Source organism: Oculina patagonica, chromosome 12, assembly GCF_052425735.1.
Source record: "Oculina patagonica isolate OP01 chromosome 12, crgOcupat, whole genome shotgun sequence".
Lineage (NCBI taxonomy): Eukaryota > Metazoa > Cnidaria > Anthozoa > Scleractinia > Oculinidae > Oculina > Oculina patagonica.
In genome coordinates, this window is record NC_135769.1 from 25129518 (window position 1) to 25143828 (window position 14311).

General features: G+C 39.0%; 1 protein-coding gene across 1 annotated transcript in view; it reads right to left on the reverse strand.

Moving 5' to 3' along the window:
- LOC144633871 (small cysteine-rich protein 6-like) overlaps positions 1–14311 on the reverse strand; it is a 69686-nt gene that overhangs the window by 43747 nt on the left and 11628 nt on the right. The gene's annotated exons all lie outside the window — the stretch shown is intronic.

Consider the following 14311-nt stretch of genomic DNA (forward strand, 5'->3'; position numbering starts at 1 on the left):
TTGCAGTGTTGTTTTTCACATGGTTTTGTCCATGTTTTCAGTGTAAGGATAGTTCTGTCTATTCTCACTTTCCTTATCGCGACAACGACATGATATTTCGAATTCTTGACCTATTGAGTAATAGTCATGCGGCTGTGATCAGTGGGCGAGTGTTTGAATTTGAGCCCATCCGGATTGTCATTACCACGAGCACTTTATAGACAACTGTCTTTGCGCTGGTTGTTCTATTCTGTGCGGCATACACTCTGCTGAAGAGACCCAATCAGGTCTAAACAGCTGTCCAGAGTTTGCATTTTTGACTTTCAGTTTGGACTCTATCATGTCGTTGTCCCGTTAAGGTTTTTTCATTTCTACGTAGTGTCAGCCTTGCTTATCTTGTCTCTGTATTTTTATTTTTGGCTGATTAGAGCTGTCGCCAGCTCCTACGTACACAGCAGCATTTTCGTCCGCGGTCCCTTGCTTTCTATTGTCACTGTAGAAACGTTCGCTAAAAGAAAGAAAATTACTACAAATTTCTCGTGTAAAAGATCAACTGTTTCTTTTGTTGAAGTAATACTGTTGACAGTTTGACAGTAATGCCGTGTTCGTACAATAAAATCTACAGGAAACGAAAGAAAACAATGTCTTGTATTAAAACTCGATAAAAACAAAAGACAGTTTTATAGAAATTGTACATGTTTTGCAGTGAAAAGCTCCAAACTTTCGATAAAGAATGACCTCTTACATTCTTTAACTGATACTCACGATGCAAAAAGCGGTTTCTGGAAATCACCAAAACGTACACACAGCGAACAAGCGAACTAATGTGCTTGCGAAGCAAATAGCAGGTTTTTCAAAAGCAGCCTTGCACTTTCTAATAAATTTTCTGCGGTGGACATTTAACTTATACATGTCGAATTTTAATTGTCAAGTTATCCCAAGATACTTACTTCATCGGACCACGCCTCCTTCAAACCTTTCCTTGACCGGCTTTACGTTGTTGAATGTTAAGTGCTTTTCACTATGGATGCGTGTTGTCTACTTCTTTCAGGCCGAAGAGATAAAGATTTCATAAGTTTGTCTTGTGCTGATGAGACGAAAACTTGAAATAGATGCTCGAAAAACAAGAATGTTCTGTAAAATACTACCATTCCGTCGTTAAAATGGTTAAAAGCTTGTATGAGCCGTTGAAAAACGATGGTTCAGTGTCTCCCGCAGGTTCAAATGAAGTTTTGTGATCGATTTTAGCTTGACTCCGATTCGCTGGCTCATGACAGTTGATTTGGAATGGCTTCCTGAGCGAGCGTTAAAAAAAATTGCAACGTTTAGCCATAAACAAAAAAGAAATTGGGTTTTCTTTCTATTCTAAAAAGGCTATGCGATTCAAGGAAAATCTATTACCTGACTCGTGAATTCCACGTTAAATTTCACTTGAAAAACCGATATCGCACTCATCGCTTATCGCACTCATCGCTTCGCGATGAGTGCGATATCGGTTTTTCAAGTGAAATTTAACGTGGAATTCCCTCGTCAGGTAATGGATTTTCCTATAGAATACATTTTGACTGATCGGGACGCATCCGCTATGTTGGTATACAATATAAAGCCAAGGGTCTGTGTTAATTAGTATGGTTTTATTTTCCAAGCTATAAGGCTTTGACACTTAAATAAAGTTTCTTATCTTATCTTATCTTTCTAAAATGGCAAAACAATAGCTTCATTGAAACCAAATATGTCTCCCGGGCGTTATAATTTAAAGTTACAAGCAAACAAGATTAACTTCGAAAACTGTTCAGCCTTTCAGTATTTCACAGAAAAAGTGAGGGAGAACACTGAGTGAGAATACCCATGTCCGGACCACCACATGGATAACAATACACAATCAGCGACACACGGGGGACATGTGACCTTGGCCTGCCGGAACCCTGCACGGCACCGCAGAGACGCTGGACGGAGCAAAGAAAAGGCCGAGAACCGGCGGACAGAGAAGCGGACAAGGGCCGAGAGAAGAGAGAGAGAAGGGCCCCCCGCCCCCGGAACTACGGAACACGGGGGAGGGCGGACAGCGGGACCCGAGGGCCGCGAGGGACCCGGCGACCCGGGCGCCGAGGGAGGAGAGAGCGCGCGCCGAGGACGGCCGGGGATGTGGACGAGAGCCGACGACCGCGCCCACGAGGGCGACAGTTGCGCGGGATCGCGGAGAACAGCGAGCAGGGACCGCCAGCGAGACTCCGGGGGAGAGACCGGAGGGACCAGCGCGCCCACCCGCAGGCGGGTACCCCCCGCGCGCGTCGAGGCGACGGCCGGGGCGGGAGGCGGCCTACGCCGCGGGGGAAGGAGTGCCCGCCCCCCCCCGAGAAGGGAGGCCGCGCGCCCCCCCCCCCCCTGTTTTCTTGCTCCGCGCCTTCTTTCTTTTTTTTTTTTTTTTTTAGGAGGGTCTGTCCCTGCGTCTTGTTTGGAGTGGCTGACCTTGCCTCGTGCCCTGTGGTCTGTTCAGCGCCTTGGTTCTCCCCTCTTGTTGTGGCTAGGTCTCTCGGTGCCTCTGTTCGCGTCGTCGCTGGTGGGCTCTTTTTGTGGGTGGGGTCTTTTGCCCAGACTCCGGGGCGGTCTCTGTTTTGGGGTCGTGCCTATCACCTGTTTTTTGTGTATGTAGCGCGGACTTTGACCTGTGTTTGTGTTTTTGCTCTCTCCTTCGTCTTCTTTTTTGAGTTGCTTTGTTTTCTGTTTGTTCTGTTGCTGTGTGGCGTGTTCTCAGTGTGTTCTGCGGTGTTTTTTACACCTCTTGTTCGCGACTTGTGTTCTCTTTTTTTCTTTTTTTGTTACACTGCGTGTGTTTATCGTTTTTTTTTATTTTTTTTTTAATTGTGTTCACACAGCTGCGTTTCTTTTGTGTTCTACACTTCTTTTTCTGTGTTCAAAAATCCATATCGCAATCCGTTTCAATCGTCTTCACTTTTTTTAAATCCGTGACACAGTTCTTAACTTAACCTACTCAGTTACAAACGAAAACGCGCCATAAGTTTCTAAAATATTATCACCAGTCTCTGAAAGAATTTTTTTTTTATTTCAATGCTTTCTGTGCATATACGTCGCCGATAGAGTAAAGATGTTAGTTTTTGTGTTGTGAATTTGAGAACATTCTCACTGAGCCGATCAGCCGGAGAAATCTGTTGCTGATCTGTCTTTGCATAAACATGTAGGTTTGCATGAAACTTTCTAACATTTTCTTACATCGACGAACTTTATCAAGGTCGTTTGTGAGTTATGCCTAGCACTGGACGGCGTCTCAGGTCTTAAAACCTCTTTTGCTGGTACGGAAATGTTAAAATGGGTCAAGCTACGTCATCGTGAGATTTTGCAAATGTTTGGTCTAAACTGCACATTATAATCTTTGAACATCGTAAGGAAGATATAACCTTAATTTGCGGATAGAAATCAAACTACGACCAACAACTTGAAAAGTTTAGCCTCAATTTGTAAAGTTGTATCCGGCTCTGACCATTTCCATCCTGGCCATCCGCAGCCAAAAACGCTTGTGAACAGTTTCAGCGCTCTAATACAGCAATTTTTAATAAAAATGGACCATTAGTTTTAGGTTTCTTACGACACAAATATAAATTTTGGCTTTTGAAAAATCTGTCAGTGTTCGAAGGTCTAATTGTTTTGCAAACAGGATAATAATGTGGATGACTGTCATTTTGAAAAGTCATTAAAACAAGTGTCTTTGTGATGTTTTGGTAAAACTGAGAAACTAAAAGACCCTATGCATATTTACGTCAGCCTAGTCAGGCTAGCCAATCTCGCCCGATACGCAAGCCCTGCTTTTGAAACGCAAAAAGTTTGTAAAAGTTTATCGTAAACAAATTTCCACAGTTGCAAGATAAAAATGTGCCATGCAGAAACCAGATGAAAAGGTACTAGAGGTCTGAGAAGAAGTACGTGTGTACGAGGCTTGCGTTGAATTTTGAACAACTGACCCAATATTGTACGCATAAGTCGAAGGATAAGGTCTATTGAACTAAAACTTTTTGCATTTTCGTCACGCAAAAATGCGTATATGGATTTGAGCCTTCTATATAAATACATGTATAAATGTTATTATTTCAAATGTCAAATTTCTTTGAGTGCTGCCAACAAGTTTAATCTCATATTTAATCGGTACTCCTGATATATGTTATTTCAGTATTCTGTCGATGTAAATATTCTGCAAGATTCCGTAATGGGTCCGTATTTTTCTTGCCGTACGTCGTTATTTTGCTTTCGTAAATTCCGCTTGCTTTGCATTTAAAGAAAATGAGTTTATCGCTTATTCATTAAACCATAACTTGCAGTTGTCACTTGATGTGATGGATTGTAAGAAATAGAAAAGAATTAAACATGTCCTCCACAACACGATGATATGTCATCATATATAGAGTACCGGTACTTTTTTTTTTACCGGTACGTTGACAAAGCGGAAAAACCGAAACCTCTTATTCTAGGTATATGACGCTACTCTATAAGCACGTACCGGTTTTCGTTGTTAGCTTTCATGCAAAGTTTCATGTCTATTGACTACTTAGCATTGCTGATACAGCGTTTTCAATTTACGACTCATTTTAACCTATGTGCAAATATTTGAATTATAAGCTTTTTCCGGTATTAAGGAGGCTCGATGTAGTTTTTTTATGCCGAAGGGTGGTTGTTTTGAAAATTAAAATTACCTAGGAAGCCAATGTTCGATTTTTGCCAAAATACACCATAATGATCAAATATGACCAAATTTTAATTTTTTACCCGTCACTTAGTCACAACGGTTACCATAGCAACGATTGACGTTTTCTTTTGTTCTCAAACAAGCTTGATTTTTTCGAAATCTAGATTGACTCTTGGTGTTTATTTTTTGATATGTTAAAGTTTAGTAGATTGATTAACTGTTGACGAAATTTAAGAAAAATCTGTAATAGCGTTTTCAAGTAAATCAAGAATGAAATTTTCAGAAAAACACCGTTTTAAATATAAAATAGGCGCTTTAAAATTGTTTTGTTTTATTTGAGCACAGTTACTCTCACTGAAATATAAATACTTACACCATCAAAGACCATTAACTAAAGGCGAAAGACTTTTTGCTTTAATTTGTTAAAATATATCGACTGCCGATTGTAAGAAATTATAGGAAAATACCAAAAACTTCATTCTTGATTTACTCTTAAACGCTCTTACAGATTTTCCTAAAATTTTTTGTACAGGTAGTAAATCTACTATATTTGAACATATCAAAAAATGAATGGCAAGAGCCAATCTAGATTTCGAGAAAATCAAGCTTGTTTGAGAACAAAAAAAAAAACGTCAATGGTTGCTATGGTAACCATTGTGACAAAGTGACGGGTAAAAAATTAAAATTTGGTCATATTTGATCATTATGGTGTATTTTTGCAAAAATTGAACATTGGCTTCCTAGATAATTTTAATTTTCAAAACAACCACCCTTCGGCTAAAAAAACTACATCGAGCCTCCCTAAAGCATGTATTCCGCAAGCTGCAGTCTCCGGGTACACTAGCGTTTGCACAAAATGAAGCTAAACTGAGTATCAAATCATTTGATAAAAGCAGTGTATAAGGCATTTCTTGATATTCTTTTTTGGCGAAATAAACCACTTGGGATGAAAAAATGTCAAAACGCTTGCTAATTCACGAACCGTCTTTCCCGCGGGAGGCAAGGTTTTCAGGGTTTTCTGTCTTCAACAGGGCATCTAATTTGTTTCTGGAGTCTCAAACAGGATAGACATATATACGTTAAATTTTATATCAATCCAACCACAAGAAGGCGAGATTTTATGTTGGTATTGCTTAGACATTGACAAGAAGCAAAATTACGCTACAAAAGTTTAAATCACCTTTTTTTTCTAGTTCACTGTTGTGTGTTTATTCAGTCGAATAGTTGTTGTCTTACAACTTTTCGTCTTAGAAAGGACGACACGTGTTTACGCGTTTTATATGACGCGAATTTTACCAACCAACTAACGAAGATTTTAATGAATTTTTACGTGCAAAAAAATAAACAAGCAAAAAACACAGAGAGAAAATGTTTCGGACAACCTGTTTCTGCGAAAAAACTTGAAAGTTGTCCAATTTTTTTTCGCAGAAAGTGGGAAGTCCATTTTTTCCGCGAACGCAAGCCATTAATTAGCTTTTTCTTGGTTTTATTTAACGGACGTAAATTTACGTCTGCTAACGCACGTTCGTTAAATTATAATAAGTGTCAGTGGAAACCGGTCTTTCCGTGCGGAAACCAAGAAAATAAAAAGATAAAATACAGAGGGTGCGTTCGGGGAAAAAAAGTTGATCACGTCCAGGCCAAGCCGTTCATTCGTATATAACCTTCTTTTATCTTTTCTTTCCATTTTATTTAAGCGCATATAACACCAGATAAAATCCATATTATAATCATTTCATCGGGCATTGTGGCGTATTTTGCGGGCTAAAATGGAGAATTCAGCGGGCCAAAATATATTTTAGCCCGCTGTGGTGGACCAATCAGAAACAAGAAAAAACGATGCCAGCCAATCAGAACTGAAAACTATTCAACTGTTCGCGCCGTTTTCTTGCTGGCTGGCACAAGCTGGCATAATTTCAAGCTTCGTTTAATTTGAGTCGAGACGCTTCAAAACTGTTTTTGAGCTTTATAACGACAAAATGTTTGAAGGACTGAAAGAGAAAGCAAATTTTCAGTCTTCATAGCTAGATGAAGAGGACTTACAGAAACTCAAAGAAGAATCCAGGCGGCGAAGTGAATGTAAGTTTGTCTTCGTCGAGCGAAACTCGCTCAGTTGAATTTCAGGCATATTCCAAACTGCCAGTTCAGTTAACAGCACAAGTAGTTTTAACACTTCTAAATGACGACTATTTCTTTGCTGCCGATAGAATTTTGTAATTTCCTTTTCAAGCAAAGATTGTTTTGAGTAATTTTGCGGTTTTCTGCCGAGTTTTGTAATCTTTTAAACCTAGTTTTCAATCAAAAATAAAACGCCGACTCGCAATGGCAGTGTGTGAGTCAAGTTATCGCTTAATACTGTTTTTGATTCCTTAACTTATAATAATGCCCTCTGAAATGATTATAATAGTAATAGAGTTGATGTTCTTGGGCGTAAAGATGTTTTTGGCCCTTCTCAGAGCTCATTTTAGCCCGAGCCGCAGGCGAGGGCTAAAATGAGCCTGAGTCGGGCCAAAAACATATTTACGCCCAAGAACATCAACTCTATTGTTATATTCGTACGCACGTAGTCAGACGTCAGTGAAAATGAAGCCTGTGAATCAAGCGCTTTAAATTTTAGTACTATGCTTCTTTCCTGTAAAACTTGAGGCATTATCCTTCACTGGAAATTCAACCATTTTCAGTTTACCTACCGCGATACTCACGGCCAGGCGCGTAGGAGGGGGGGTTCGAGGGGTTCGAACGAACCCCCTTTGGAGGTCAATAATGGAGGACTGAAAACACAAACTGTTGATTTTCAGCTTTTAGCAAATAGTGGGGGAATGGAAAACAAACTTTGAGTGTTGCAGCTTTTAAATTACTCTGCAAGAAAACGCTAAAAGTATCGAGAAAGTATTAAATTTTTAGGAGAATGGATCCTAGTGACCTAGTATTATATGTAGTCAAAATAATCCCATTGTTGAAAAGATATTTCCTTAGCAGGCGTTCGGGATTTGATAAAATTAATGGAGTATTAATAGACGAAATGCGGGGATTACAATTTCGGGGGACCCAGGTGATACGTGTATTTAGTACATATCGACGCTTTGACGCTGCGTTTAGTACATTGACGGTGGTGTCGGGGGGTGGGGGCTTAACCTTTTACCCTGAGATGCCTTTGCACCACACGTCAAGTTTTTTTAAAACGTTTAGTGTACTAAGCCGGTATGTATGTATGTATGAATGTTAAGAATAAAATTACCTGCTATGTTCATCGATTTTAAAATATTGACGTGCACAATTCTGAAAATAGCATTTCCGGGCCTCTAGATTTCAATATATTCTGGGGGGACATGCCCCCAGACCCCCCTAGAAGCTCGCGCCTTCGGCGCTCGTATTAAATAACCCCCCTTAATAAATATTCCTGTCAATACGAACACCCTTCCAAAAACTTCAGCTACGCGCCTGCTCACGGCCAGCCCGAAAATAGCGATAAAGTTACTTCGGAGTACTAAAAGAACTTTTATAAAGACTCAAAGGAGGTCTTATAAAAAGAACTCGAAAAGGAGTCCTTGAAAAAGGGACACAAAGGACTCAAAAGCGCTATGCATCGTACAGATTAAGAGGCCATTTATGAATGTGAAGACTACAAACGACTCCCACTGCATAACTGCTTACTTCACTGATTTAATTTATTCAATATTAATCCATCAGTTGTTTTACTCGACAAATCAAAACTGTTAAAAACTATAGCTAATTGAAGAGCGTTTTTCTCGTTAGTAGACTACTAGCTAATGTTTACAACTCCACGCAATCAATAGAGTCGTGAAGTCGACGTCAGAGGTTTAGTAAACTCTGTGGCAACTTATTGGCTTGCCTGATTTTAGTGCGTGGAATAAAATCGGAGGAAGAATGCAACCCGGAGAAGTCGAACGTCGCCTCCTAGATTGTTCTCGTCTTGTCGGCAAATCATGTTGGACTGTACCGCTATAATTAAACGAAACATCAGATGAACACTGCAACCTTCTGTCTGATAAAATTCGTTGTTTTTTTCGTTTTTTCTTTAAGAATAGTGAATCACTCTGTGCCCCCCATTTGTCGGTCTCTGCTTCATTTCGCCGCAAGATCTTTTTGGCTGTCTTGAATTTGACACAACTCAGTTGTTTTTGAATCTCTGGTATTCTAGATTGACTTTGTAAAAGCTGTTCCCTTTCTCTTTCAAAACCTTTGTCTTCTTCTAATTTGGCTTTATCTATGAGAATAGACGTTCTTTTCAACAGTTCTCTTTCCCCGGCGTTTCTTGTAAGTAGATATCTCGCGGTATTCCTGGATAAAACTAGTTCGGGTAACTCATGGCCAGCGGCCATCTCGAGCTCCGCAAATAAACACGAACAGAAGTTGTTCCGTTTCAAATACGGACAAGTAGAATTTTTACGCCTCCTCTTCGGTTTCCCCTTCAGGTAATTATTCGATGACTTGATGATTGCACCAGTTTATAGGCATCAAACTGTGTCGTCACATATTTTGTAAACTTTAAAGCGCGTGACATTCTTGATGAGGTCAAAAACAAAATCCAGCACGTTTCAAAATAGTGCTTTCCTTTTTGAACTGCCCCGGGTTCTTGCAAAAATCAATTATTAAAGGTTGTGAAACTGTATAACGCGTAAAAACGACTTTTAAGCGTGAGAAACTTTTAAGCCTGAGAAACCTTCATTACTACGTGATTACAGAAGATTAATTTGAATATTGGGGAAAATTTGATGAGTCCCGGCCCCGAGTTAATAGCTTCATTCAAAATGCGGTCAGCTAAACGCGCCAGAATCAGCAGAATTAGATCAAAAGATTCGGAATAATAGCAAACGTTCTGAAAATGTAACTACTTTTCACTGAAAAGGCTAGGCTAAATAATTTTAATTTAGATAAAAATGCTTGCAATGTATAAAGTCTGTGAAAATTACTTTTGTATCATGACTTGAGGAACAAGCTTAATGTCAAAACGCCAGCATCTCCAAATCAAGTGCACAGACGTGAACATCTGCATGAAGACCATTTTTAACATTGGCCATAGGTGAGCCGGGAGGACGGCAATATAATCGGGATTTTTTTTCCTTTTTGGTATTGCTTTTTTGACACGTTTGTATATCTGCAACAGAGAGCTTAGCAAAGACAAGGTCACGTGGCTTAGCCACGAACGGTAACCATGGTAACGTTTTTAGCGTGCTTTCACTCCCTTGCTGAGTTGGAAAGATCTTGTTTTAGCATTTACAACTTATCGTTTTGGACGAATATGAAAAGTCCGCAATAAGTACAAAAGAAAAAAAAAACACTTGTGCTTAATTTTGTTGACATATCAAGCACACGAAAACGCTAAAAGGACAACGTCTTTCGGAGGAAAATCGTAAAAAATATTTAGAAATCAAAAACATAATAGAGAGTAGAAAATTGATCTTAAAATTATATCTTATATATTTTTAACGTGCATTTCTTCTTCGACCACGGGTAAAAATGTCTCTATGATTGTCACAAAAACCATGGAGAGCCGACTTTTTTTTAGTCCGGCGGCTTAGCTCCTGAATTGTGCGATTTTTGATACAAGCACCAAACTTTGCAGGATTGCAAGCATTCGCATACTAATCAATTCTTGATATAGTGCCAACGCCAATTTCCTATTTTCAGCTAGTAAACAGCAATGAAATTTTCAGCCGAGAGTCCCTCTGCCCCTTCCCCACGAAGTATTTCTTATTGTACTTTTATAAACCTTTTATTGTTGATTTTTATTCATAACTACAGATATGAATGCTTTTAATTAGGCTTACAATTGTTATTTTTTACCATCTGTTTGAAACCAATAATTTAATAGGAAATTATTGCATGGGAAAAGATTTTTCGTTCCCCGCCCTCTGCTCCCCCGCGTCTTTCGTTTTGCGCTAGCGTCCAGGTCTCTCGCGATCGGTGAACCGTTCGCTAACAGAAGAAAATAGGAAAATATAGGGCTGTGAACAGTCTAAATTACAGCAATTCATTCTAAATTTTGTACGTGCGACTTGGTATCACTACCTGGCATAATAGTATTTGTCTATAAACCAGGACAAACAAATATTTCACGAAATTTCATTGATTTTAACCCTATCCAGACCGAGAGGGGCGCAAAGTGCCCGCGCTGACTTTGAACGCTTATAACTTTTTCAAGATTCAACCAAACGCTACCAAACTTTGCGAATTTATCTAAAATTTATCTGGAAATGATTTGGTAGGATAAGTTGTTGTGTCAGGAACTTGACGTCACCATGGCAACGGCATTTTTTGACACGCATGTTTTCCCAATTTTGTAATTTTGAAATGAAAAATAATTTTAATGCAATTATTCTCATTATTTTACGGTTTTTAAGCACAGTTTTATTGATTTTGAGTACTTTGCAGTAATTTTAGGCGGTTTTATGACGTTTTGGAAAAAATTCGAAATCCAAGATGGCGGATCCAAGATGGCGGCTGTTTTGACATTATAATGTAATTGTTACGTAATGTGACGTCATCTTCCCACGTGGCGTATACCAAAAGATAGGTGTTTGGACATACTATATATTCCCTAAGTTTCATTGTGATTGCTTAAATATTCTGGAAGTTACCTAGGTCTGAAAAGATCCAAAAAAGCCCGGTCTGATAAGGGTTAATAAATTAAGGTTTCCATGGAAACCGGTGATTTTCGGGCTTGGCACTATATCTGAAAAAATTTCTGTTGGTGACCACTTTCATTGTGCCAAGTTTCATGCTTGTACCAAAAAGTGCACAATTCAACTAAAATTTCGAGCTAAGCCGCCGGACTATTTGGAAAAAATACCCAAATGAAACTAATTAAACTAACACGTAAAAATGTAGCTACGAGTCGCTTTGCATTTTGCGGGTTTATTTAAAAAAGTAAAATGAGTTAACCAGAACCTGCAGTCCTGATTAAACGGAAAGACAGTCTTCCTTTTGATAAATGTCATGCATGGAGTGCTTTCATTTCACGTGAACAAAATTGTAAAAACCTCAACCTCCAGTGAAACACATTATATTAGCATCAACCCCAAGTCGTTACTCGTCGTGCAGAGGTTCATAGCGCACTACATTGCTTTGAAGATTGAACGTTTTAAAAATTACGAATGGTGAAAACTGTAGATTTGAAATGGTAGGTTTGAACAAATAACTGGAATATTTTTAGTTTTTCAATGCAGTCAAGCCAGTATACTCATGTGATCCTTGTGCGTTCATAAAAACAAGTCGCGTTTCATTTAACAAGGAAAAAGAGACAAATTGTTCTACAACATACTGTTAAATCTCGGCTATAAGCCTCCCACCCCCACTCCTTCTCCCTCCCAACTTATGAACCTCAGTATTGTTATTCGCCACCAATGTTATGGAATGTAGGGTATCATACATGTAATGTCATGTTTGCCAAGATAAGAATTGTCGGAGATATAGGTGAAATAATACTGCGTTATAGAACTTTGTAAAGTAAATGAGTTTATTTGCAGTGGGTGGGACACCCACACAAGACACAATGTTAAACACAGCGCGCGGCCCTCTGTAAACAGTAGCAAATATTAAGTGAAAAATCGTAATTACAATAAATACAACAATATTTATATTTATGAAATGCGATATAACTAAACGCAAAAAAATTGGCTGTAACGAGCTTTTGTAAAGGTACTTAACACTTTCTGAATGTTTGACAGATAAACAAGTCTGATGACGATTACAAGGATCTTCCAACGCTTGATGCTATTAACTAAATCAAATTCTAATCATGGCCGCCGGCAAGCCCGGCTTAAAATATCTCGAATTAGTGCAAGGTGGTCAGAGAAGAATCTACGAAGCCGCTCTAACGTCACAAATTTTACATGTTAACGTTGTTCTGCAATCGTCAACAATCTTTCTCTGTTGAATGCGAGCGCAAGTATCTACACCTCTGTAATTCCTTCCAGTCGTCAGACTTCTCCCTGTTAGAAAGTTGTGATGTTCGCTTTGTGTCAGTGTATTTCTTTGCTCCTGTTGTCCCATTCGAGGTGGCATGGATGTCTGGAAGAGAACTCGCAGTATGACTACAGCTCAAAGATGGCAGTACTTTTCTTCTAGATTTGGGACTTGAGTTCTTAGCTGTTCCTTCGGAAAGCAAAGGAATCGAGGAAGACAACGGCTCTTTCCTTCTCTGTTTAGGAGACAAATCTCCGGCCAAGCTTGTTTCACTTTTCCATTTAACGACTCTGCTCTCCGGTCGTAAGCTGCAAGTAGACAACGGTCTTTGGCCGGTTTCATAATTTCTTGCTAACTGCTGTAGTAAAAGATGCTCTCTTGCTTTGAGGAATAATCTTTCTTCCGAGTTTCTCTCTTTCTCGAGCATTCGAGACTCCTTCTTTAGTGTGGCTTGGTTCATTGCATTTCGTACGAGTAAATTTTTAGCGTTGTTCTTTGATGACATTATAAACGATTCTTCGTTACTCGGTTTCATTTTCCTTGGCCGATTGTAATCTAGTGCTGGAAAACTTTACAACGCTTCTAACGACAATCGATCTCTCGGAGACGTTTTATCTGATTTCCATAAGGGAAGTTGTGGTTTGTAAACTTTATAAACAATACAGCGTTCAATAAAAACAAGTGTCACCTTATGACGTCAACTAGAAGTGCCTCTCAGTGTTCTATTTAATGTCTCTTGCACAATTCAATCATTTGCTTTTACTGAATTTTGCTCTTTTTGACAGGTTCTTCATATAAATTTGTCGTTTGCACTTTAGTCTTTCTTCTCGGCTACACGACTAATACATGACCTACAAAATTTGCAGGTCATTATGAGCTGAGCTTTATCAAGCAGAACTTTCATAAGTTAACGCGGAGGATGTCGTGACCAAAGTTACATGTTGTTTGAGTGAACGTAAGATCCGGGCGCGTATTTCCTCCAATTGGTTTTATTTCCTGTTAATTTTGAATACTGCCAAAAGTGTTTGTTTCGATTTTGTTAACCGTATTTTCGATCCCTCCACCCTTACAATTAAAACACCCCACAACATGTTCGCTTAACGTGATTAAGCAAGACGCGTGGATCGATTTCTTAGTCTCTTGTCTGTAACAAGGTGTTGCCATCAGTATATGGTTGCTGTCTTCTGTACGTTCCTACAAAAATCTTTTCATATGTACAAAATTTTATATCTTCTTTTTATTCTACGTCCCCCATAGCTATGTTTTAATTATCTTTTGCGTGATGCCCATGGTCCTACAAATACATGGCTTATTGGGCTCATGATTATGCACAAGGAAAATAATAAAGAAAACGAAAAACAATAACGTTTTGTTCCACTCATGATTTAATTCTCATTTCACGTGGGTGTTCAATCAAACGAAAAGGTCACGAACATCTGTTTTTTACCGTAAAATAAGGGAAACTCGAAAACACCCTATTCTCTAGAAAATCTCAAGATGGGCTCAAACGTCAAACTTCAAAATTTAGTCGTCTACTGACAAATAGGGATATTTATTTCTTACTCCGTCAACCGTCAAAGGAGACTAAACGAGCTTACTAATACTCAAGCTTAAGTACAGTCATCAATCTAAATTTATTTTTCTTTTAGTATCGTGATATATTCTTGTTTATTGGAATGCTAGCTGAGCATTAGAAAGTTGGATAGG